The sequence below is a fragment of the Pan troglodytes genome, chromosome 19, assembly GCF_028858775.2.
Source record: "Pan troglodytes isolate AG18354 chromosome 19, NHGRI_mPanTro3-v2.0_pri, whole genome shotgun sequence".
Lineage (NCBI taxonomy): Eukaryota > Metazoa > Chordata > Mammalia > Primates > Hominidae > Pan > Pan troglodytes.
Window position 1 is genome coordinate 79,966,123 of NC_072417.2, and position 27,011 is coordinate 79,993,133.

Genomic DNA, 27,011 nt, shown 5'->3' on the forward strand with positions numbered 1-27,011 from the left:
ATGGCTTCTCCCATGCAGGACAGAGCGGAGGGGGCAAGGCTAGGGCAGGGGCACTTGTTAGGGAAACACTGGAAAATTCCAGCCCGGGGGGATGAGTCCTGAATTAGGACAGTGGAATGGAGGAGATGGTGGATTTGAAGGAGATGGTGCCTTGGAAATAGACTGGATGCAAGAATGAGAACCCATTATGGGGAAGGGTGATGTCACTGAGCAAGACAGGACACACAGGAGGAGCAGAAGACATATGAGTGAGGCAGATAAGTCCAGCTCCAGCGGGAGGGCACAGATCGGTTGGAGCAGATCGTACAAGGCTTGCGTCTTAACTAATGTCTTCACTCTTTAACTATCTCCAATTTACAGAGGAGGAAACAGAGGCACACCGGGTTACAGTAATGCCCTCAAGTGGCAGGGTATTTAAGTGGCAGAATTGGGGCTGGGATCTGAACCCGGGCAGTCTGGCTCCAGTCGCCACGTCCCTAACCTCCACACTGTACTATCTCTTGTGCCGATAGTATCAGAGGATACTATCTCTTGCATCCTCTGAAACCCTAAGGAGACCCTCACCTTCTAGATGCAGGGTGGGAGCCTCGAAATTCCTTGGAGTTGTGAGAGGAGCTGGCATCCGTTTCTTAGCAGAATACAGGGTTGCTCTGCACCCCAGGATCCTACAGATGTGAATGTAAGGGGAGAAACAGAGCTCGTCACTGAGGCCTCCTCAGCTCTGTTCCTGGAAGGACTATGCAGGCCAGCGGCCATTCCCACCCCAGCCATCCCTCCATCCTGCAGTGCTGGCTGGGAGAGAACGTTGCCACCTGCTTACTGTCTAGAAACTGCTAGCTGTCAACACCCCAGGACTAACCCCTGGAGGACCCAAAACACAGTGACAAGATATGCTACAACATGAATGGACTTCAAAAATGTGCTAGGTGAAAGACTCCAGACACAAAACCCACAGTATGAGTTTGTCAGGGCTGCTAGGCTTAAACAACAGAAGCATATTGTCTCACGGTTCTGGAGGCTGGAAGTTCAAAATCAAGATGTCAGCAGGGTTGGTTCCTTCTGAAAGCCATAAGAGAGAATCAGTTCCTTCTGAAGGCCGTAAGAGAGAATTTAGCTTCCAGTGGTTACTGGCAATCTTTGGTGTCCCTTGGCTTTGTAGAAGCATCACCTTCATCTCCACCTTCTCTTCACATGGCGTTTTCCCTGGGTGCATGTGTCTCTGTCCAAATTTCTCTTTTTTATAAGAACACCAGTCATACTGGATTAGGGTCTACCCTAATGACATCATCCTTAACTATACTACATCTGTAATGACTTTATTTCCAAATGAGGCCACATTCTGAGATACTGGGGGTTAGGACTTACATGAATGGATTTGGTGTGGGGAGGGGACACAGTCAATTCTTAACAGCCACATCTTGAGTGATTCCATTTATACGAAATATCCAGTGTATTTACAGAAAAAAGACAGCAGATTCGTGGTTGCCAGGGGCTGAGGGGAGAGGGGAATGGGATTGACTGCTTAATCAGTACAGGGTTTCCATTTGGGGTGATGAAAATTTTCTGAAACAAGGAAACAGGCTCAGAAAGATTAGGTAACTTGCCTGAGGTCACACAGCTGCTAAGTGGTTAAGATGGGATTTGTTCCAAAGTTTGTATTCTTTCTATTGCAATTGCGTTCAAGTGGAGGTTTCTTCTTGGACAAATTATTTAGATTCCCAGACCCTCGTTTCCTTATCTACACGATAGAGTCAACATATCACCCTTATCCTCTACCCATGTGAGAATTCACAGAACTCACCTAGTGAGAGTCACTGGTACATTCTGAGTGCTTAATAAATGGTCATTATCATTACTCTCTCAGTCAGGGTCCATCCAGGAAAACAGAAACCACTCTGTGTCTTTCAGACAGAGGAAATTTAATAGAGGGAGTTGATCACTCGGGTGATGGAAGAGCTGAGAAGCCAAACAGGAGAAGCATCAGGTACTGAGATGTGGGGCTGCAGGAAGCCCCTTTCAGAGAGAAAATGAGAGAGTGGTTTTACCGGAGGAGGTTGGGACCACAGAGGGAGGGGCTTTCCAGAAGTAACTAGACCCCCAGAGGAGATGCAGCAGCTGCAGAAACACTGTCCAAGGAAGAGGGGGCGAAATACCCTGACTTTCCCCTTTTGACGGCCCTCTTTTCCATCAGAGCCTCCTACTGACCAAACCTACCCAGAAGCCAAAGGCAAGGGAGCCTGGGAAGCATGGTTCCTGGGATAAAGAAGCGATCTCAGCGGTGCATTCAGCTGGTGAGCAGAGCTTACTGTTGGTCTCTGTGTGCCGGTTCATGCACGATGTTGGCATGCTCGAGACTGGGCATGGTCCCAGTGTGTGCATACTCTAGGTATGCACCCAGGAAAGGAGGCAGAGTGGGAGCCCTTGAGAGTGTGCTTTATGGCTATACATCCTTTTTGTGTGTGTGTGTGTATATATATATATACACACACACACACATGCAACTGCACACAGTGTGGTCACAGAACTACCACCCTGATAGCACCCAGCTTGGCTGCATGAATCCCCGTGTACTGCACCTGGGAGCATGTGAGGCCATCACACAGCGTCTGCAGCTCCATCTGCCTGCAGCTCATCCTGTTCTGTTGCCATGGCGGGAAGACCCAGGCTGGAGCACACGCGTCAAGGCTCAGCGCTGTCTGCTCCAGGGTGTCCTGTGACTCGGCCAGTCCGGTCATCAGAACTATTGTGTGCATGTATCTCATCTCCAAACAGCCGCCGGCAAGCAGGAGAGGAAAAGGCCCTTGAATCTGTGGCACCAGCTTTTCTTTGAAGTGAGGAAGCAGAGTTTCTGTTTTTCTTGGAAATCCAGCTCCATCATGAGGGATGTTGCTGCATCTGCCTCTTGGCTCCACGTGTCTGCCTGGCCTCCTGCAGGGCCTCCCCGCCCATCCCCATCACTTGCCCCCTCGCCTCGCCTCACCTCAGTAATGCATCCGGCCCTTGCATCTGTCACCAGTCGGTTGCAACAGAGCAGCTCATGGTCTCTGCTGTTCTCCAGAGGCTCTAAGGAGATATGGGACATCAGAGGGGTCTCTTTGCCTCTCTTAGACCAGAATCTTCCTGAAATTTCTTGGTGGGGCTTCCCATTTCTAGTTCTATCTTATGTAAGGCGTTGAAAAGGCAAAGGAGGCAGGGCGCGGTGGCTCACGCCTGTGATCTCTGCACTTTGAGAAGCCGAGGTGGGTGGATCACTTGAGGCCAGGAATTCAAGACCAGCCTGACCAACATGGTGAAACCCTGTCTCTACTAAAAATACAAAAAAAATTAGCTAGTTGTGGTGGTAGGTGATTGTAATCCCAGCTACTCAGGAGGCTGAGGCAGGAGAATCACTTGACTCCAGTAGGTGGAGGTTGCAGTGAGCCAAGATCGTGCCACTGTACTCCAGCCTGGGCAATAGAGCAAGACTCTGCCTCAAAAAAAAAAAAAAAAAAAAAAGGCAAGAGAGTTAAATGAGAAGAGAAACAGAAGCTGCTAAGAGCTTTTTATTCCCTACATCTTTAGCTTCAGGGAGAATTATGGATGGAACTGTGTCCCCTAAAAAGATATGTCAAAGCCCTGATGCCTGGAACCTGGGAATGTGACCTTACTTGAAAATAGAGTCTTTTTGGATGTCATCAAGTTAAGAGGAGGTCATACTCCATTAGAATAGGCCTTCGTTTAATAGACTGGGTCCTTATAAAAAAAAAAAAAAGGAGAAGAGACAGACACAGACGGAGAAGGACACAGAAGATGGAGGCAGAAATTGCAGTGATGCAGCTACAAGCCAGGGAATGTTCGGGGTTGCCAGCAAACACCAGGAGCTAAGAGAAAGGCATGGGGCAGATCCTTCCTAGATCCTTCAGAGAGAGCATGGCCCCACTGACACTTTGATGTTGGACTTCTAGCCCCCAGAACCATTCGAGGATAAACTTCTGTTGTTTTAAGCCACCTTGTTTGTGGTACATTGTCATGGCAGCCCCAGAAAACCAATACAAGGAGATTAATTCAGCCTTGCAAATAACTGCCGAATTAACCACGCTTCCGAAGTGTTTCCCATGCTGCTCTCCAAGAGGGGGTAGCCTCAAATAAAAGAAAGGTGATTTTGTTAGCAACGGTGTGTTGAGAACTCCCTTTGTAGGCTAAGAACATGTATGTGTCACCTCCCTGAACCGCCCACCAACCTCCCAATGTGGGTACTGTTCCTTTCCTGATTGACAGTGGAGGAAACTGAGTCTCGGGTGAAATGCTTTTGTCAAAGCAACATGAAAATTTTTTCTTTCTTTCTGGGTCAGTGACTATTTCCAAGGCTGGACTGGGGTCCTGAAGGCAAAATGAGTGACTTTGGGTGAAAAATACATTCATTTTCTTTGTGCTTCTTAACAAATTGACAAAACTTAGTGGCTGAAAACAACACAGATTTATTATCTCCCAGTCTCTGTGGACTGGGAGTCTGGACACACTTAGCTGCATCCGCTGCTTAAGTCTTCAAGGATGCAATTGAGATATTGGCCAGGCGGCTTCCCTTTCTTAGCTTGGGGACCTCTTGCATGCTCACTGGTTGTTGGCAGAATTGACCCGGTTGTGGTTATGAGACAAAGACTGCCATTCTCTTGCTAGCCATCAGCCAGGACTTCGCAGCTCCTGAGAACTACCCACAGTCCTTGCCACGTGGCCCCCTTGGCAGTTGACTGCATGGCTATTTGTTTTTTTCCAGGCCAACAGGAACATCTCTGATTTCTTCCCCTCCAATCTGCCACAACAGAGTCTTATATTACGTAATTGAGTCATCATATTCACAGGTTCCTCCAACACTCAAGGGGAGGGTGTTATACAGGGGCACACAGCAGCGGGTGGGTATCTTTCGGGCCATCTTAGAACTCTGCCTACCACAGATGGAAGGGGCTTTGGTGCAAAGGGTGGTTTCCGGTCAGATGAACTTGACTTTGATTTCTGGTTCTGTCCCTCACTAGGGGTGGAGAGTTGATCTTACGAAATTTTCTTCTGCACTCTTTAAATCTAAGTCTCCTTATTTTATTGTATTTTATTTTATTTATTTATTTATTTTTGAGATGGAGTCTTGCTCTATCGCCCAGGCTGGAGTGCAGTGGTGCGATCTCAGTTCACTGCAAGCTCTGCCTCACGGATTCACACCATTCACCTGCCTCAGCCTCCTGAGTAGCTGGGACTACAGGTGCCTGCCACCATGCCCGGCTAATTTTTTGTATTTTTAGTAGAGATGGGGTTTCACCGTGTTAGCCAGGATGGTCTCGATCTCTTGACCTCGTGATCCGCCCCCCTCAGCCTTCCAAAGTGCTGGGATTACAGGAGTAAGCCACCGCGCCCGGCCTAAGTCTCCTTATTTTAAAAAGGGGTACATTAATACCAGACTCAAAGGGCTGATATGAGGATTAGATGAGTTAAACTGTAAAGCGCTGGCAGTTGCTAAGAGCTCGGTGAATGGTGCTCCCTCCCTCCCTTTTGCAAGCAAATCTCCAGCACAGAGGAAAACACAGTGGGTGGTGCAGGTGGAAGGCACCTGGTCCTGGAGTCAGAAGCCTCCCTGGGCTTCAGCTTGATCTCGGCAGGTCCTATCCATCTCACCATTTCCACTGCCCCTTCCCCTTCTCCCAAATGGTAAGAATCACAGCAGCTTTGCCTGGTGAAAGATGAAGATGAATTGCCATCCCCAAACAAACAAACAAACAAAAAAAAAAAACACTTCCGAAAGACCTCTCCTTCCTGTACTGTGTGAGGCACGTTTCTCCTCTTCCCAGAAGCCAGATCCCATAAGAGGAGTGCCCCCTCTCCCCTCCTAGTGCTGAGCAAAGCAGTGGGGCAGGGGGCTGTGCAGGTCGGTGGCAGATGTCTTTGCTCCTGGGTGGTCACTAATTGGTCCATTTAGCTGCTTGAGTCTGTTCTCCTGTTGGGTCTTCAGTAGACTGGCAACACCTCCCTACTCACATGGGTAAGGATACGGGCCTGCGAGGATGTGTGTCAGTTGTTTTGCCCCCCGTCCTGATGAGGAACCATCCAGACAGGATTCAGCCCCCAGATATTAACCCTGAGTAAGACCTGACAACTCCCAACCACATGTTCATGATTCTCTGATATGTGACCCACCAGGAAGGCGTGTCTCCAGGCAAAGGCCAGAAACCTTGTACATTTCAGGGCATCACCTGGCCCTGATGTTGAAGTGTACAGAAGCCAGAGGTGTGAAGGCAGGATCTGCAGGCCGACCTCTCTTCACCACTTCAAAGGAGAGTCCAACTTGAAATTTCACTGTCTGGTTTACACTTACTGCCTCTCTTACCACCATGCCTGCTGGAATGCGAGCTGCCTGCCCACCCAACTCACTCTGTCCATCCCTCAAGACTCACTCAGAGGTGACCTTCCCCACAAAGCCTTACTCATCTCCAGTTGGTGGTGACACCTCCCTTCTCTGGACTCTTGGAGCACGGGGTTTGTGCCCAGACTTTGGCTGAATGTGTTATGTCATGTCACGGGGTACCTGGTTGCTCTGCCAAGCTCCTGGGGGGCTGTGATGCCTCCTTTCTCACCCTTGAGTACCTGGTTGCCCCACCAAGTCAGCACCCTCAGTGAATGTTTGCTACATGAATGAATAGGTCCCGTAGATTGGGGAGGAGACGGGTGGGGACCCCATGTTGGATCAACCCGAGAATCTCTGTATAGGAAGTTTCAAAAAGTTGAGATCAGAAGAGCTTATTTAGGTCCTATCCCCACCTATCATTCATTCACCATTCATTCATTCATTCAACCTAGCACTGGTTGGGGGATCCATCAAATAAGAAAGGCCTCCCAGCAGCACAAAACAAACCTGGCGCTACCCACCAGCACACCCACCTTTCTAGAAGGGGGTTATGTCTAGAAAACAGCTGGAAGCAACCCTGCCATGGCTGGATAGAGGGAGGGTCAGGTGGGAGCCGCCCATGTGGGCCCCTTCGAGGCATCCCATGGCTCCCCAGAGCCTGGTTCAGAGCCCCTGGCCTGGTGGAAGCTTCCTGAGAAGGTAACAGAGCCGGAGAGGCTGTTGCGTTTGCACCGGTTTCTCTGTCCTAGGGCCGAGGCCCTTGGCTGGATGAGCCCAAAGCTGGACTTCCCAGACACTAAAGCATCATGGGCCCTTCCTGAGTGTCATTTTGCACTTGTCATTGTGTGTTATTTTTCTTTATGAGGGCCTGTCTGCTTACACAAACTTCAGGGCCCAACAGAATCTGGATCTGCCCTCATTTGGGCCATACATAAAACCCCAGATAGAACCATCACCCAAGTGGGACTTCTCAGGAAGATCGGGCCCCTCTGTGTGGGTTTCCCAGAGGGAGCGCCCACCTTGCACCCAGCGTGCACTGTGTCTACAGCAGCTGGCCCGGCTCATCCACTGGGTTGGGACAGGCTGTGAGAACCCTCAGGGTGGCACCTGTGGCGCTCAGCTGGCATCCACTGGGGCTCAGCCACCCCAATCCCCAGCCAGGGGACTCCAAGGCTGCCTGACGGTGGCTCGTGTGGGCCTGAGGCCTGTGGTGGGGGCCTCATGGCACCATTTCGGGGCTTGGCATTTGCTGAGAGGTTTTCCATCATTTATTACTGAGCGTTGGCAGCGGTCCTGTGAATTAAGGCTCAGTTGGAGACGAAGCTCTGAGTGGCTGGGCAGGCAGGGCCACTGGCTCGCAGGGCTGTGTCATCACTGGTGCTGGAAGAGGCTTTGCTCCTGCCACTGAGGCCATTCCCTATGGCCACACCCCAAAGAAGAGCTTCATCTTCCCAGAGGAGAGATCATACATTTGGGGGCAGAAGACTGCTTCACCCTCTAGCTGGGGCCAGGCTTGGACAGCTCACAATCTCCTCCATTGCCAGGTCACCAGGGCACCCCCACGCCTGTTCTTGCACACACAAGGGGGCTCACCCAGGGACAAAAGTGCTTAAAAAGTAACCATGTGAGATGATAGATTCTTTTTTTTGAGATGGAGTCTTGCTCTGTCACCCAAGCTGGAGTGCAGTGGCGCGATCTCGGCTCATTGCAACCTCTGCCTCCAGGGTTCAAGCGATTCTCCTGCCTCAGCCTCCCAAGTAGCTGGGACTACGGGCACCCGCCACCATGCCCGGCTAACTTTTGTATTTTCAGTAAAGACGGCGTTTCACCAGACGGCGTTTCACCATATTGGCCAGGCTGGTCTCAAACTCCTGACCTCGTGATCCCCCCACCTCAGCCTCCCAAAGTGCTGGGATTACAGGCGTGAGCCATCACACCCGGCCAATAAGATTCTTTAACTTGCTTCAGGATAGTAACTACTGTACTATCCATCTGTCTCTATATGTATCCCATAACATCATGTTGTAACCCTCAAATATACACATAAAAAAAAAAAACATTTTTTTAAGAGACCAGAGGTGCGGTGGCTCACGGCTATAATTTCAGCACTTTGGGAGGCCGAGGTGAGAGGTTTACTTGAAGCCACAAGTTCAAGACCAGCCTGGGCAACATGGTGAAACCCTGTCTCTACTAAAAATAGAAAATTAGCCCGGTGTGGAGCATGCCTATAGCATTAGCTACTCGGGAGGCTGAGGTGAGAGGATTGCTTGAGCCCAGGAATTTGAGGCTGCAGTGAGGTATGATCAAGCCACTGCACTCCAGCCTGGGTGACAGAGCGAGACCCTATTTCCAAAAAAAAAAAAACTGCGCCTCCGCTACTAGCAGACACGCATGGAAAAGGTGCCTCAGCACACCGTGTGTGTCAGGACCTCGCGTGTTTGCCTTGCCCTCACCCTGGGAGATAGATCTTGTCATTATCCTGGCTGTTCAGAGCAGGAAGGTGCAGCACCTTCCCTGCAGCAGAGGGATTAAGCAAGCAGCCCATGCTGCTGTCAGCCAGAATGCCACCCTGGCCCCCCAGGGGCCCAGTCCTGGTGACCATGGAGCCTGGGAGCTGGGTGTCATGCAAGTAGAAAGCATGCCCTTTGGAACCAGATACAATGATGTTCAGGTCCCGGCTTTCTCCAGTTGGTCATCTCCCAGAACTGCCGTTTTCTCCTCTGTGAAATGGGAACAGCAGTCCCTATCTTCTGGATTTTCAGGAGGATTCACTGATGTAACAGCAACATCAATGTCATTGCACCTGTACAGAGTTAGCACTCAGCGCCTCCTCCATATGTTCTCAGAGGCCAGTGGTAGTGGAGGGGGAGGGAGTGAGAGGTCTTCCCAGGACGAGGGCAGGGTGGTGAAGGGGGGAATCGCGGCATTGGTAGGAGGAGGACTGGAGCCATTCGCCCCCTTGAATATCCGGAAATCTATGGCCGTGGGATGCAGCTGGAGAGAACTGCTTTGCAAAGTACCTTGCAAAGAAAGATCCATCTCAGATCTTTCTTTTTCTTTAACAAGTTTCCCCCCGGGCCAATTTCAAATCAAGTTCAATCTGGTATCTAACAGTGAAAAGCTCGTTACTCAGAGTCATTAGATGTAGAATATTCAGGCCTCCGTGGAGGTGGCCCTGGCGCCCTCACGCCACTGCCCCGGGTCGTGGCACCGTGATAAACTTCATTTTCCAGCTGTTATTTGCACCTCTGGAAATGGGTGTCTCTGGCTTCTGTCCATTGAGAGGGGGTTTCTGCTGGAGAACTGAAGGATGTGCTATTCCTATGTCTGGATCCAGACCTCGACTGGGAGGGAAAATGGCTTAATGAATAATGAAAGCTTTGTAATCACACGGCAGCCTCTCATGAAGCCTGAGGAAGGTCGGGCTCTTCAGCCCCAGCTAAGCAAAAGGGAGGCACCGGAAGGGCAGAATGGAACCTTGCAGGGTTGGAGGCCTCATGAGTCCAGGCCTGGTTTGCCAGCATCTTCTCGGAGTGGGCCAGCATTTCTGAAATATCGGGACTACAGGAATTTATGACAGTGTGGGTTGTGTTAAAAATGGGATCTAGGCCGGGCGCAGGGGCTCACCCCTGTAATCTCAGCACTTTGGGAGGCCGAGGCAGGCAGATCATGAGGTCAGGAGTTCGAGACCAGCCTGACCAAGATGGTGAAACCCCGTCTCTACTAAAAATACAAAAATTAGCTGGGTGTGATGGTGGGCACCTGTAATCCTAGCTACTCGGGAGGCTGAGGCAGGAGAATTGCTTGAACCCAGGAGGCAGAGGTTGCAGTGAGCCAAGATCGTGCCACTGCACTCCGGCCTGGGTGACAGAGCAAGACTCCGTCTTGAAAAAAAAAAAGGGATCTATACAGACCTCTAGGTTTTTCCATTTTTCCTTATTGCCATCAGTTCAACCTATTTGTGAGGGGGTGATTTTTACTTTGATTTTGGAACTGAGTGACATGAAACCAGTCTGACATCTGGTTCCACTGAATCCCAAACCCTGGTTTTGAGTGTGGCCCGTTGGATTCGCCTCTAGGACATTAATATTTATCACATTACAATCAAGCCATGCTTCCAGGAGCGACTTGTTGACTTAGGAGGTTGATGACAAGCAGCTCATTCCAGTGGCATCTTGTGGATGGGGCACCGCATGCTCTGCCAATGCCTCTCTGCTCCGTGGTTGGGCATTCTGATGGCATTCCTGGGTATCTCACTCACTAGTGGTAAAGAGGGCAGAAGGCAGAGTGGATTTTTTTTTCTGCCTTTTGCACACAGACACAGAGCCAGGGAGCCAGGAGAGAGCAGTACCTCCCCTGGCCTCCTAGATCCTGAGTCCCTCAGAGCCCTCTTTGGAGAAAGAACATCAGTCTGATTCTTTTTTTTTTTTTTTAGACAGGGTCTCGCTCTGTCACTCAGGCTGGAGTGCAGTGGTGTGATCTCGGCTCACTGCAACCTCCGCCTCCCAGGTTCAACCAATTCTCCCACCTCGGCCTCCCCAGTAGCTGGAACTACAGGGGCACGCCATGACTCTCAGCCAATTTTTGTATTTTTTGGTAGAGACAGGGTTTCACCATGTTGGCCAGGCTGGTCTCAAACTCCTGACCTCAGGTGATCTGCCTGCCTCGGCCTCCCAAAGTGCTGGGATTATGGGCATGAGCCAGCGTGCCCAGCCCATTAGTGCAATTCAACCAACATGAATCGAGCAGAGACTAAATAGAAGGTTTGGTTTAAAGACAAGTCAGTCTCAGATCCAGACCCCTGGCTCACGGGGAGACATAATTTAGAAATAATGCAGGAGGTTACAATGACAGGGATGTGTACAGACCATTATGAGAATGCAAAAGAGAAGAGGGGGACAGGTCCCTGAGGGCTTCTTAGAAGGGGTGGCACCTGCCCTGATGACTTCTGAGAGTTTATAAGGGGACGAGAGCAGGACAAAGGGAACAGCCCAAGCTAGAAGATGGTTCAAAACAGCATGAGCTCCCTGCGGAGCTCAGGGTTATTGGAGGGCGGGGCCAGCAACAGGACTCAGGGTCAGCAGGAACCAGCTGTGATGGCTGGCATGACCAAACTCTATGCTGTGGGAGGTGGAAGGTCAGTGATGGTGCTGTGGTCAAAGTCCTATGTCACCAGATTGTCCTGGCAGGTGGTTTTGAGGAAAGCAGCAACAGGGATACCAGTAAAAAGGAAGAGTTATGCAAACCCAAACTAGGGCAGGGCAGTGTGGATGGATAAGAGGGGTGGATTTGAGGCATCAAGGATGTGGAATTCCAAGGTCGGCTGATGGATGAAATACAGGCCGGATGAGGAAGAGGGAAGAGTCAAGACGCCCTCCAGTGAGGACCCCCAGAGGGTGGGAGCAAGAAGGCAATGAGAGTAGGTGGAGGGTTACAAAGGGCAGGATGACACCTTAGTTTGAGCCATGCTGAGCCCTGTGGCCCCTGTTGGACTTCTAGGTGGAGATGTCCCCGGGGATGGGATGCCTGAGTCTGAGGAATTGCAGTGCAAAGAGAATGGTTAAAACCAGGCAGGGTGTAGTGGCTCATACCTATAATCCCAGCACTTTTGGAGGCTGAGGCGGGCAGATCACTTGAGGTCAGGAGTTCGAGACCAGCCTGGCCAACGTGGGGAAACCCCATCTCTACTAAAAATACAAAAATTAGCTGGGCGTGGTAGCACACGGCTGTAATCCCAGCTATGCAGGAAGCTGAGGCAGGAGGATCGCTTGAGCCTGGGAGATGGAGGTTGCAGTGAGCCAAGAGTACGCCACTGCCCTCCAGCCTGGGCAATGGGAGTGAGACCCTGTCAAAAACAAACAAACAAAAAACCCACACCTGTGCAGAGGTCACCAACAGGAGCATGAGAATGGAAATTGAGGACAGAGGAGAAGCTGCACACCCCTGAGAAGGAAGGGAAGGAGGAGGAGATCCTGAGAGAGACTGGAAAGGACCAGTCAGGGAGTGATTAGGAGGGCGTGAGAGAGAAAGGCCACAGGAACCAGGAAAGGGACCACATGTGAGAAGAACTGCAAAGCTCAAGGATGTTGGACTGTTTGCCTTGCAATGTCAGGGTTCAGGACACGTCAGGGCTGTTCTGGATAGAGTGGCATTGGAGGAAGTCTCCATCTATGCCGCAAATGTTGAGGCCCCCAATCTGAAGCAGAGTTCCCCACAGTGAGGCCTCAGACATCCTGCAGACCACTGGAGATCTTTTTTATTTTTAAAGAGATGGAGTCTTGCTCTGTCCCCCAGGCTGAAGTGCAGTGGTGCAGTCATGGCTCGCTGCAGCCTCCAACTCTGGGCTTAGGTGATCCTCCTGCCTTAGCCTCCTGAGTAGCTGAGACTACAGGTGCACACCACCATGCCTAATTTTTTAAATTTGCTTTTTGTAGAGATGGGGTCTCACTCAAACTCCTGAACTCAAGCAATCCTCCTGCCTCAACCTCCCAAAGTGCTGGAATTGCACCGCACCCATCCCTGGGACACTTATTTAACGTGAGCACTCCTGAGCCTCAGACTGAAAACTGCTAGTTGAGGGCGCTGGCCTGAAGCCAAGTTCCCGACCTTCAGGAGGTGCATCCACTGCCCTAAGTGTTCCCCGCTCACCCTCCCAAGCCCCCAGGCAGGCAGCTCCTTGTCAGTGCCTGGCTGAGCTCACCCAGGGCCAGACCCTGGGCCTTGGGCACGCTCTGGGGCTGCCCATTCATGCCCTGCCTCTTGCTCAGTTTCCAAGTCTGTTTCATTTGGGAACAATCTGCATGCCCTGCTTCCTCACCCCCACCCTGCCTTCTCACATGAGCCCCTTTCCAAACAGACACACCAGTTAACTGGAGCATGGGTGCCTAGCCTAGGACAGAAGCTGGTGAAGGGGAGATGCTCCTGAGATGGTCCGGGAGCTCAAAGAACATCCCACCATTTGGGCTGGGCCTCCCTCAGCTCCTGAATTGCCAGCTGGTGCCTGCTTGTATTTCTTCATGTAGTTTGAGAGGTGGTGGGGCAGAGTGGTTTAGGCTCTCAGGCTCTGAAGGATGATGGCTTGGGTTCTAGTCCCAGCCCTGCACTAGATGGGCAACCCTGGGCAACTCACTGAACCTCTCAGGACCTCAGTTTCTTCATCTGTAAAATGGAGTGGCTGACAATGGCAGCACCTGCATGAGAGGGTTGCAGTGAGGACTGAATGAGTTAGAATATGAAGTACATAGAACAGCGATGACCTCAACAAGTATTAGCTGCTATTACTGTAATAGTTGGCAGTAGAGTTGGTGGTGGTGGTGGTGGTGGTCATTGTGGTAGTTAGCATGGGAATAGCTCCCTGACCCCAGGGCACCGCCCCCACAGACTTCGGTCCTATGTTCTGTATCCATCTCAGAAGACTGGTGTATTAGTCCATTTTTACACTGCTGTAAATAAATGCCTGAGACTGGGCAATTTATAAGGAAAGAGGCTTAATTAACTCATAGTTCCACATGGCTGAGGAGGCCTCAGGAAGCTTACAGTCACAGCAGAAGGCAAAGGGGAAGCAGGCACCTTCTTCACAAGGCGGCAGGAGACAGCGAGCGAAGAGGGAACTTCCAAGCACTTATAAAACCATCAGATCTCGTGAGAACTCACTCACTATCAGGAGAACACCACGGGGGGAAACTGCCCCCATGATCCAATCACCTCCCTCCTTCAACACATGGGGATTACAGGTCCCCCCATCAATACTTGGGGATTACAGCTCCCTCCATTGACACGTGGGAATACAATCCGAGATGAGATTTGGATGGGGACACAGGGTCAAACCATATCAACTGGCAAGAAGCCAGAGCAACTGTGATCTATTAGGATAGATGAGGCTCCTTGTCCGGGCTGTCTGAGTGCGCGGCCTCCCGAGGGAAGGGCTTTATTTAGACGAATTAGAGAGAGAGCCAACGCCTCCTCCCCAACTGGCTTTCAGCTCGTCCCTGGCATGGGGATGGTGGGTAATAGATGAAGAAGCCACCCAGAGCATTTAGATGAAATTAGTGGTGTCCAAATCTCGATTGCCCTCCTAATCAGGTGATGAATGTGGCTCCCCACTGCCTATTTCCACCTGGCTTCCACGCGGCCTTCCCCAGGCTCTCTCTGCAAGCAGAATCGCTGCATTCAGGACTCTCCTCTCTTTCCTTGTGTCGTTTACAGCATTTCTCTTGCTTAATGGTGGGGAGCTGGAGTATAGCTTCCCATTAACTTTTATCCTTCCCATAAACAGCCTGCTTAACTCACGATGACTGTTGTTCCACTCTGTTCCCAGGGTTTGCTCCGTCTCCCTCCCAGCCAGCCTGTTCTCACTGTGTCCCAGCCCACCAAGCCCCACGCCTTGGCTGTCCTGTGCCTGTGGAAGGAGGGAAGCTGGATTTTACATTTTATTTACTGTTTTTTTTTTTTTTTAAATGCAAGCAAAAGCCTCAAGCCTTAGCTCCAAAACTCCAGGAGGAAGCTGAGGCTGAGTGATCTGCGCCTGGGATTTCAGGAGCTTGGAGCCAGGAGAGGGGGCAAGGGTGCAGGGCGCCTGCTCTGGGACATGGATCCTGCCATGTGGGCATGGTCTCTGGGACTGACCGGAGGAGGGAGAGACACAGGAGGACAAGTGAGGGCCAGTGGCCAAGGTCCCTAGGCCCTGAGTGAAGTAGTGCAGGGAAGGCCACTTTGGGAGGGTGCTAGTGTCCCTAAGCCAGGACTGCTTTCAGGACGGGGGGATGGATGTTTAGTCTGAAGATGGACAGCGATGGGGGCACAAGTTATCCTTGTGGATCCTCCCTTTCTGCTGCAAGTCAGCAGAAGACCTTGAGTAAGACCCTTTTCCCAGAGCCTGGATTCTGACTGGCCTCCCTGCCTCCACTCTGTCCTCCATACTGGAGGGGAACAGACCTTCCTAAAAAGCAAATCTTATATATCAGATGGTTAGCTTCACACCCTGATATGGTTTGGCTGTGTCCCCACCCAAATCTCATCTTGAATTGTAGCTCCTGTAATCCCCACGTGTCATGGGAGGGACCCAGGGGGAGGTAATTGAATCATGGGGGTGGGTTATTCCTATCCTGGTCTCGTGGTAGTGAGTAAGTCTCACGAGATCAATGGTTTTATAAAGGGCAGTTCCCCTGCACACACTCTCTTGCCTGCTGCCATGTAAGATGTGCCTTTGCTCCTCCTTCACCTTCTACCATGATTGTGAGGGCTCCCAGCCACTTGCAACTGTGAGTCCATTAAACCTCTTTTTCTTTATAAATTACCCAGTCTGGGGTATGCCTTTATTAGCAGCATGAGAACAGACTAATACACACCCCCACATGGCTCCCTCCAGCTCCCAGGCCCCTGAGGCCCTGCCACCCCTGTCCCCTCCCCCTGGTTCTCTAATTCGAGCCCCACCAGCCTCCTTTTGCCGCCTCAGACAGGCTCTGACCCCTCTGGGCCTCTGTCTGCCATAGCTGCTGCATCTTTACCTTGCTAGTTTTTGCTCCTCCTTCAAGGCGCAGCTGTACTGTGGGTTCCTCTGAGTAGCCTCTCTAACCCGCTTACAGGCTATCCCAGGCCCCCTCATGCTACTCAAAGGCATGGACGGGATGACTCTGGCACCTTCACCACCATAGCCAGGGCCTAGCATGGTGCCTGGCACCCAGCAACCTCTTAATGTGTCAGCACTGATTTGAATTCAGGGTCCTACTAGACAACCAAGTCTGCAGCTGCTCTTCCAGGACTTCAGGGGCCCTCATGGGGGAGATGAACTAGACATTTCTTTGTGATTCCATAAGGAATGGAAGGTACATGGTCCCAACATAGCAAAGCTCCTCCTGGAAAGCCACCAGTGGGCAGGACGCAGGCAGGATGTTGGGTGCCATGGGGCTTGGGATGCAGGGCCATGGACACCAGGTGTGACTGATTAGCCCAGGAGCGCTGAGGCCGTGCCTAAGCCCATGATCTGGCGGCTCCTCACCAAGTGACTGAGAAGCACTAGGGTGCTGGCAAGTGATGGAGAATTCTAACCTGGTGCTCCAGACCACAGGTATGGGAGTGTATTCGTCCATTTTCATACTGCTATGAAGAAATACCTGAGACTTGGCAATGTATAGAGAAAAAGAGGTTTAATGGACTCACAGTTCCACGTGGCTGGAGAGGCCTCATGATCATAGCAGAAGGCAAAGGAGGAACAAAGGCACGTCTTACATGGCAGCAGGCAAGAGAGCGTGTGCAGGGGAATTGCTCTTTATAAAACCATCAGATCTAATAGACTTATTCACTATCACGAGAACAGCATGGGAAAGACCCGCCCCCATGATTCAATTACTTCCCACTGGGTCCCTCCCGTGAGACGTGGGGATTATGGGAGCTACAATTCAAGATGAGATTTGTGTGGGGACACAGCCAAACCATATCAGGGAGGAGGTGAGAGGGATCTTAAAAACTGGGTTTGAACTTGGTATCTGGCTGCCCTGGAAGAACTGTTCTCAGCCCTGGAGGTACTCCAGAAATGCATGTGTGCTCCCTCATCCTGGCCTGGTTGCCAGAAAGCACTGGTGACCTGGCAGACCTGGCAGGTGTGTGCCCTCCCAGACACTGGCTCTCTCTACCTCTCATCTCTCTCTTTCTCTCTCCCTCCATCCTCAAATAGAATAGGGAGGCAGGGAATCATAGCAGTGACAGCACTAGTTGTAGGATCAGACAGAAGCAGGTGAGAGAATCCTGGCTGTGCTACCTTGGGCAAGTTACTTGCCCTCTCTGAACCTTGGCTTTCTCATCTGTAAAATGGGTGTATAGAAGCTCCCCCTTCATAAGTTGTTTTTGAAGCTTAATGAGTAAATGGAAAGAGCTTAGCACATGCTTTGCAGGGAATATAGTGTTCAACCAAAGCCAACACTTATTAGTCCATTAGTCATGAGGCTCAGGGAAAAACAGGGTTACTTTGCTGGGCCTTCTAAGAGTCAGGGAAGCTCTGCTTCTTTTGGAAGACACAGTATTATGGGTATATGTGGACAAGGAAGAGTCTGTGTCAGTCCTGATAGGGGGCAAACCTGGCCTGCTCACTTCTGACAATAAGACCAGCTGACTCTTTGTTATTAGAACAGGGCTGATTATAACAACAGCAAACATGTTTTAAGTACATACCATGGGACAGGCACAGTGGCATTTAAAAAATGCATACAATTGTTTAATCCCCCAAATCACCCTCAGTTTATCCCCATTTGTGATCCCCATTTCACAGATGGGAAAAATGAGGCACAGAGAAGTGAATTAGGACCCCAGATCATACAGCTAATAGGTGGTAACAAAGCCAGAACTCAAACCCAAGCAGAATGACTTCAGAACGTACTGTCTCTATGCTATCCAGCCAAAGGATGATCAATAGGTATTTTATCAACTAGTAGCTCCTGAATGGAGCACTGTGTTGAGGATTCAGACTGTGATTGGGGAGAAAAGTACTGTGATTGATTAGTAATGTCTGCCATGGGCTGGGAAGGGGAAGACTCAGTTCTGTGCAGGACATTTATTCATCACCAACCACTGCACTATTGACATTTGGAGCTAAATCATTATTTGTTGGGGCAGGGTAGGGAGTCATCCTGTGCATTGTAGAATGTTTAGCAGCATCCCTGGCCACCAGTTACCAGTAGCACTTCGCCCTGCAACCCCAAGTTGTGACAATCACAACTGTCTCCAGCCTTTGTCAAATGTCACCTGGGAGGCAAAATCACCCCCTGTAGAGAACCTTGCACTAGAGCAGGCAGTGGACCGGGGGTAAAAGAGCTCTAAACTTGAAGTCAGGTGACCAACAGTCAAAGCTTGGCTATGCCACCAATCAGCTTATCACCATGGAAATGGCCCTTCACCTCTCCAGGCAGCGAATTCTTAATATGTGAAGTGAGTGGGGTGAAGTGGATGATCCCAAGGGTCCCTTCTAGAAGTTTATGATTATCTACTATGATGCTCCCTCTCTTGCCCAGCCCCTTCAATTAAAACTCTCAGGTTATTGGAGCATAACTTCCCAGAGATCTGCAGAGGCAAACCAACGGAAAAGCTGAAATCTGCAGAGAGCTGTTTCGCCCTTTACAGCTCCATAGTTGTTCCTCATTAAAAAAGAAAGAAAGAAATGAAGAAAGAAACAACAACAACAACAACAACCCTTAGTACTGAGGTTTCATCCAAGCAGCAGTTATCCAGTAGATGCAAGGAGGAAAATCACAGAGACAATAACTGAATACCCATTTCCCTGTGTTAGGAGAGAAAAGGAGCGATTGGTTGGGGAAATCTCTCCGGCTCCGTTTAATTATGAATCTCGGCAGGAAGCCTGGAAAATCCTGGCCCTCTCTGGAACAAAGTGTTGGAGGAGGCGTGAGGCTGGTGCTGTGGGTTCTTGAAGAACTCGCTGAGCCAGATGAGACCTCAGATGAGCACCAGCCACAAGCTTCCACGCAGCATGGGGCTGGTGCTCAGCATCCTCATCCCCGATACAACATCCTTCCTTTCCCTGGAGCCCTGTGGTCTCCAGGGAACCCATGCTTATTTTCGTGTCTTAGAAAGTGTTGCAGACCTGCGCTGAGACATGGAGTAGAGCCTGGGCTTTGGAGCCCTGGAAAAACAGGTTGGAATCTCCCTCCCCCAGTGAAGGTACAGCTGGTTGGGGGTTAGAGTTCTGCCGGTTGCAAGCACATAAACCAACTTCTCTGACTTGATCCACAAAGATGACTTTCTTTTTTTAAGACAGGGTCTCAGTCCTGTCACCTAGGCTGGAGTGCAGTGGTATGATCTCAGCTCACCACAGCCTCGACTTCCCAGGCTCAGTTGATTCTCCCACCTCAACCTCCCACATAGCTGGGACTATAAGCGTGCACCACCATGCCCAGCTAATTTGTGTACTTTTAGTAGAGACAAGGTCTTGCCGTGTTGTCCGAGCTGGTCTCAAACTCCTGGGCTCAAGCAATCCGCCCACTTCAGCCTCCCAAAGTGCTGGGATTACAGTTGTGAGGCACCCTGCCCCATCCCAAAGAGGAATGTATCGGAAGGATGTGGAAGGGTCCCAAAGGATGGAAGGGAGAGCTTAACAGCCAAGATGAAGGAAGGAAAGAGGCAGGAGCCTCCATATCTGGCATCCTGGACCACTCAAGAACACCATTTTAAAAACTCCCGAAAGTCCCTTAGTCCATGGGTCTCCTCTGTCTCTGATCCAAAATATACACTTCCAAGAGAACCTCTGATTGGTCCAGCTTGGGCCAGAGGTCTGCCCAGGAGCCTTGGCTGGGGGCAGGGCCATGTCATGCAGGGCCATGGCGGAAGTTCTGTGTGAAGGACTCATTCCCAGAGAAAGGGGCTCCCCAGTGGTACACCCCTGAGGACCATCAGAACCTCAGTATGGGTGTAGTGCAAGGCAGACGGCCCACTCCCTCTCCATCCACCTTCTGCCCCTCTGAATCACCTCACAGGTGCTCACAACACAAGATTCTTAGAGTCTAGGACCCAGAGTGATGTCTCTGCTTACCACACGAGCTTTGATCTCCAGGTTCCAGGTTCACAGAGAGAATTTGGAGGTAGAAATGGATTCTCTCCAAGAATCCTGCTTCCTAAGGGAACCAGAATGGGCTGCAGACAGGCCTCGGTCCCCGAGTGGATTTTGTATCAGAGTCCAGTGCCGTCTCCCTTCTGCTGATCACAAAGGTGACCTCTCTCCCAAATCCTCCACTGGCCCCATTCCAGGCTGCTCCATTGAAAGGAAACAGCTTTTCGGACCTTGTAGTTCCCTGGACTGCTAGACACAGGTGGGGTCTTGGGGACAGGGCTCCTGCCCCACTGCCTGGTTCTACAGATGAGCCGACAGAAGGAACAATGGGCCCGAGTCACTATGGAAGCCATTATCTTCTGTTGGGTCTGAAACAGTGCAGCTCACGGCCCAGCACTCCTCAGGATGGCTCTCTCCTTGTGGCTGGCAGAGGTGAGAGGTGAGGCAGGCTGAGTCCAAGGGGCCCAACACTATCCCATCAACCACCCCTCCCCGCCTGGGAGCCTCTGGCAGCCTCAGGAAGCTGCCAACTTGAAGCCAGAATTGAAATGTGTCCCTTTTCACAAGGCACTCCACCATGAGGGGCAGTGAGGAGGAGAGAGCTTGTTCCTCGTGGGTGAGCAGGGGCTGCCGTGTCGAGGCAGCCAGGCTCCTCTGGGACTAAAAGAGGCCACCCAAGGGCTCCAGGGTGGGATCCAAAAGCCCTAACAGGCCAGATGATAGCAGCCAGGCTGGGGACAGAATGACAGACATTCAGAGCCTGGAGGGTCTAGAGCTCCGGGCATGAGCCATGAGTTTTCCAGCTTCAGGAAAGCTCCCAGGGTGCCTCGGCTGATGGCATGAAATCCAGTCTCCTTACAGGACGGTTCTGGCTCCCTCCAGGACTGCAGCCCCACCTGCTTACTCAGCCTCAGTACTGTCTCCGTCACCTCCCCAGGCAAGGCCCCTTCCAGAAGCTCATGCCAAACATGCCTCTGGGCTTCGTCTCGCCTGGGCCGCCATATGCCAAGTACTACTTACTCTGTGTGAACCCCAGCCCCTCCCCAAGCTTCCCAGACACCCCATTCAGCACTTGTCCCTTATTCTTTGAAATTCCACAAACCTGCTCCTTGTCTCATAGTGTCACTGGCTCTCTTGTTCTAGTTACTGTGTTCGCTCACCTCCCCAGCTAGGTCATAAGCTCTCCCAGGCAGGATCCATGGGGCCTGGTGTCAATCAATGAATACCAAACTAAAAGAAAGAATGGGCAAAGGATTGAGTGGGTGAACCTTGTCCACCTCAAAAGAAAAACCCAAAACAGATTCTAGCGTGACCACAAGGCACCTCAATGACTTTAAGCTATCAAAGAAGAAATGAGGCTGGATGCAGTGGCTTACACCTGTAATTCCAGGACTTTGGGAGGTCAAGGCGGGTGGATCACTTGAGGTCAGGAGTTCGAGACCAGCCTGGCCAATGTAGTAAAACCCTGTCTCTACTAAAAATACAAAAATTAGCCAGGCATGGTGGCCGGTGCCTATAGTCCCAGCTACTCAGGAGGCTGAGGCATGAGAATCGCTTGAACCCAGGAGGCAGAGGTTGCAGTGAGCTGAGATTGCACCACTGCACTCTAGCCTGGGTGACAGAGCGAGACTCTATCTCAAAACAAACAAACAAAAAACAAACCCAAACAGATTCTAGAGGGACCACAAGGCACCTCAATGACTCTAAACTATCAAAAAAGAAATAAGCCTGTGTGAATCTTTTAGCAGTTGCCAGTGATAGTCGTCCTCATTTGCCCAAAGAAACTTCCCAGGATCTGAATGGCAAGCATTTATTATTTTTAGCCCTCTCTTAACTCTAATTGGAACAGTCTAGTCTAAAGACATCTCCGAGAAATGAGGAGTTGAAAACCATATACTCACACTCATGACATCATCACGATTTAGCCTTCTCAAGGTTTCTTGACCAACATGGGTCTCATTGGGTCTCACTTGAGATATGAAAGGTTGTAAAAATATTTCCCCCATTTTCTGAATGAGGAGTGGCTTCCCTGACCTCTACTCTGCAGCCTGGGCCAGGCTTCTCAGTGATGTGCTGTCGGAAACTCAGGACTCTTTCTAAGCCCTTTCCTCAGTCGTCACTGAATGCCTATGGAACCAGAAAGCTTCAGAAGGGCAGAGACCATGTCTGTCCTGTTCTCCTCTTGTATTATTGATTATTGCTCTAACAGAGATATGCCCAAATGTATAATGCCTTAAACATAGTAGGAGTTCATTTCCTGCTCATGTAACAGTCCAAATGGGTGGCCCTCTCAATGGACACCTGTGTTCCACAGAGTGATTCAGGGACCCAGGCTTCCTTCATCCCATGGCAGGTTGGGAGGGAGTGGAGATGGAGGGCCACCCCCACTGCTCTTGAGCCTTGTCCAGGAGTGGCTCACGTCACTTCAGCTCACATTCCATTGGACAACTGGGTCACAGGCCACCTCAAACTGCAAGGGAAGCTGGGAAATACAGTGTAGCCGTGTGCACCGTAAGAAAAGGAAACAGGTTCTAGCAAGCAGACACTCTGCTACATCTCTGAGTCCCCAGCACCTCACACACAGCAGGTGCTCAATAAATGTAAGTTCAATGAAGGAACTGAAGGTCATAGTGGCTTACGAGGGTCTCATGGAGAGCCACTAGCAGGCCAGGAAGCTAGGGCTCCCTGAGAAAGCCTAAACCAGCCCAGACTGCCTCTCCATGCCTGGAGTTTCGCTCAGGAACCCATGGAGAGGTTTCCCAACAGCCTGGCTTGCTGAAGCTGGAAAGAGGCCAGCCCGTAGGAGACCAGAGTGTGCCAATTAGGAAATCACAGTTATTAGGGGGTTTCTTTGGCACTCGGTGTGGAAGTGGAGGAATTACGAAGGGGACCTCTAAGGGAGAATTGTTGGGAGCAGGGGGCAGGGCTGGGCAAAGAGCTGAGGCATGGGGAATCAAGGAGCCTCGAGTTTGTCAGCAGCAGCTTGGAGCACTGGCTGGTGGGCCTGACCGGTGCCTCTGCTCCAAATCCTGGGTTATGGGTTAAATTGCACCCTACCCCATCCCCACCGAAAATTCTTATGTTGAAGTCCTAACCCCAGTACTTCAGAATGTGACCTGATTTGGAGACAGGCTCTTTACAGAGGTAATCAAGTTCAAATGAGGCCTTTTGAGGCCGAGGTGGGTGGATCATTTGAGGTCAGGAGTTCGACACCAGCCTGGCCAACATGGTGAAACCCCATCTCTACTAAAAATAACAAAACTTAGCCAGGCATGGTGGCACATGCCTTTAATCCCAGCTACTCAGAAGGCTAAGGCAGGAGAATCACTTGAACCCTGGAGGTGGAAGTTGCAGTGAGCCGAGATCGCGCCACTGCACTCCAGCCTGGGTGACAGGGTGAGACCCTGTCTCAAAAAGAAAAAAATGAGGCCTTTAGAGTGGGGCCTAATCCAGTATGACTGGGGCCCTTATGAAAAGGGGAACTTTGGACATAGACACATGCACACAGAGAGAATATGATATGAAGAGAAGGCAGAGATGGGGTTGATGCTTCTACAAGCCAAGGAACGCCAGAGATCACCAGCAAACACCAGAAGCAAGGCAGAGTCATGGAAGAGCTTTCTCCCTCACAGCCCTCAGGAGGAACCAACCCCATCAACACCTTGATCTTGGGACTTCAAGCCTGGAGAACTGTAAGGCAATACCTTTCTGTCATGGAACCCCCCAGTGTATGATACTTCGTTAAAGTAACCCCAGAAAACTAATGCACCCTGCCTCTCTGTGCTGGAATGATCTTGGCCAAGTCACTTCCATCCTGGCCTCCAGTCCCTCTTCTGAAACCACGTCCAAGGACAGGAGCCAGTGTCTCCCCAAACCAAGAACATCGCTTATGATTGCTCTGGGCTGCATTTCTTGGTTTTACATCTCCTTGCTGCTCCTATCCCATGCAGCTCCCTTTAAGAAGGGTACCTCCCTGGGCCTTCCAACCTGAAGTCACGCCCTCCCTTAATCCATTCAGGCTGCTAACAAACTACAAAATATAGTGTATCTGTAGTATATAACAAAATACTATAAATTGGGTGGCTTACAATACAACAGAAATTTATTTCTCACAGTTCTGGAGGCTGCGAAGTCCAAGATCAAGGCGCCAGCAGATTTGGTGTCTGGTGAGGGTGGCTTCCTGGTTTATAGACGGTGCCTTCTTGCTGTGTTCTCATGTAGTTGAAGGGACAAACAAGCTCTCCAGAGTCTCTTTTAAAAGGACTCTAATCACATTTGTGAGAGCTCCACTAATCACCTCCTAACATCATCACCTCAGGGTTAGGAGTTCAGCATATGAATTTGGGGGTAGAGGACACAAATATTCAGACTACTGCATCCCCACCGTGGAGACTGTACAATAAACTCCCATGTCCTCTGCCCACCATGCAAGACCCCACCCCCATCCCAGCTCCTTCTTCCTCTACCTCCCCCATCACTGCTACCCAACCATGCCAGGACAGCTGTGGTTTGGGAACCTTCACACCTTTGCCCCGACTGCCCCCTTTGTTTGCACCAGACACAGTGGTGCCTTCTCTGCATCCTTCTCAAAAATCCTAACCTTGCTCCCCAGCCAAGCTCTGCCTTTGTGCCCATGCCTACCCTCCCTGACTACTCGCTGTCCCAGTGGTGTGGGGCCCTGGGTTGCCGTCCCCGCTGCTTCAGCATCTCTGCCTGCTAGTGAAGGATTAACACAGCCTGAAGCATCAGCCAATACCCTCAGCCCCAGAGTCTAATCCTAAGGAGTGTTGGGGACATGTGCTTCCCCATCATGCTGAAGCCACACAGAACGTCTTGGAGCTCTGTGTTCTTCTGCCTCCTTGGTGTACGAAGTAGGGGCACAGACTCTGAAGCCAGGCAGCCTGGGTTCAGATCCCAGTTAGGGCACTTAGTAACAAAGGGTGTTAGCCTGTCTACCATATAGGGTTAGCATGAAGATTAAGTTAATAAATGTCAGGTGTTCAAAACAGTGCCTGATACATCATAGGTGCTAAGTACAGTAAATATTTGCTGTCACTCTTATCATGAGGACAGAGCTCTTTCATGCCCCCATCACCTATCAGCCCAGCTAAAGTCCTGTTACCCCTCAGTTCCCCACCTCCTCCATGAAGTCCCAGGCAGGTCATTTCCGGGATGGTCTGTAGCCTCCTGGAAACATAGAGCCCTCCAGTCTTTCTAGGCTGTTCCCTTCCTTCCTGTGGAAATGGGGTGGTGTGGGAGAGGGCCAGGTCCTGAGTAGTTCTGGGGAAACCTTGAGGAGAAGTAGTGATGGCAGATGATTTGCAGGAGGACAGAGAGACACAGGCATGCTCTGAGCTCCTGCAGTGTGCCCCTCTCTGAGACACAGACATGGTCCATTTGGCCCTTGGACCAGGGCTGTTACCTGAGTACAGCTACCCCCTTTCACAGCATACAGTCCAGGGAAACCTCTCCAATTTGGAGTAGTTGGGAGATGGCTGCTTTAAATTATGGTAAAGTTCGCATTGCTGGCTCTCTAGAACAATACATGTTGTTTGATTATTTTGCAGTTCCTAAGTTAATTCAACCAAAATTGCCTGGACGCTCGGCCCAGATGTGGTCTTCACCCTCACCGCCTTCTCTGATCTGTGTGGCCTCAGTAGGTGTTTCTTGCTGGTCCCTGGACTGAGTCTGGGGTTCTTTCCCTCTCCTCTTCTAGTGTTGCCTGGAGAGAGTGGGGATCATGGAGGATGGTCTGAAATCACGTATCTGAGCAGCCCCCGCAGGGGTGTGTGTTCCCGGAAGTGGACTCCACAACTTCATCATCTCAGCTTTGAGCTCAGCCACAATTTTAGGACAAGAGTCCACAGCCTAACACGCCTCAGACCCCTTCCCCTGTCTTCACGCATGGCACCACCTAAAATGATGCTGATATTCATTTATTTTATCTTCTTGTATCAACAGCCCGCCTTGCCCTGCTCCACCAGAAAGAGAGCTCCGTGAGGGCCAGGACTCCGTCTTACTCAGACTGGCAGCCCCAGCACTTAGAACATTGCTATGGGCTCTGTAAAATGCTCTTGAGGAATGAATGAATGAATGACTGACTGAATGAATGAGATGAGTAAACAGTGACAATACTGTCGAGCAATGAATGATTGAGTGATGAGCAAACGGTGAAAGTCTGTTGAGAATGAATGAGTGATGCATGAGTGAACAGGAAAGGTCCCACTCAGTATCATCTTCTACTTGCCCTCTTTCCTTCTCTTTCCTTTTTATGCACACTTGTCCCCTCCTAGATCCTAAAGGGGAGTTGTGCTGCTGGGCCGCCTTCCCCCTGGCTTCCACAGCCGCAGCCAATCTGAGGCTGCCTTCTTTCCCAGGGCCTGGAGACTCCCAATACCCAGCTCTTCATCACCTGACAGCTGTTTCCTTGAAGCTAACCCAGTGCACCTGGTGGCTATCTGGTTTCGCTTCCTTTTCTGTCTTGGGGAGAAAAACCAGCTGGGCCTCACCTCCTGTAGAGCCCCAGCCCTGCATCTATAGAGGATTCTTGGAAAGGCTGCATTGGGGCGGTGTGGGAGGAGCACTGGACAAGGAGTCAGGAGGCTGGATTCCAGGGTGCCCTGTGCAGGGGACCAGGTGTCCCCTGAGCCTCACTTTCCTCTTCTGTCAAATGGAGCAGAGAAGACTTTGTTTTACATTAGGTAATGTTTTACATTAGGGTAGAATGCCTGATCGTTCTGCTGTGAGCCTTGTGGAAGCAGGTCTTTCAGCATCTCTAAGCCTCTTTCTCCATCTTCAAAGGAGCATTATTGCAGAGATGAAATGGGCTGAAGCATGCAACACACCCAGCCTTCATCATAGATTGAGCCCAGGGCTGGCATGCAGGGGGTGTATCTTGGGTGGCCATCCTAGGGACCAGGCATCGGGGAGGGGAGAGCCAATGCAAGGATGTCCTGAGCTGATGATCACCTGGCTTGGTCCTGCTGGGACCCACCCCTTCAGAAGCAGTGTAGAATGGACTTCAGAACTGCCCACCAAGGGACAGCGTTTGGGGACCTTTATCCACCAGCTCCCATCCCGTCCTCCACTGTT

General features: G+C 50.9%; 1 protein-coding gene and 1 long non-coding RNA gene across 2 annotated transcripts in view; both read left to right on the top strand.

Moving 5' to 3' along the window:
* Positions 1-27,011, top strand: part of CACNG4 (calcium voltage-gated channel auxiliary subunit gamma 4) — a 68,825-nt gene that overhangs the window by 21,208 nt on the left and 20,606 nt on the right. The window lies entirely within an intron of this gene.
* Positions 10,132-25,854, top strand: LOC107969302 (uncharacterized). The gene is made up of 2 exons (XR_001711052.3): positions 10,132-20,351; positions 25,636-25,854. It is a non-coding gene; the product is annotated as an uncharacterized LOC107969302 (long non-coding RNA).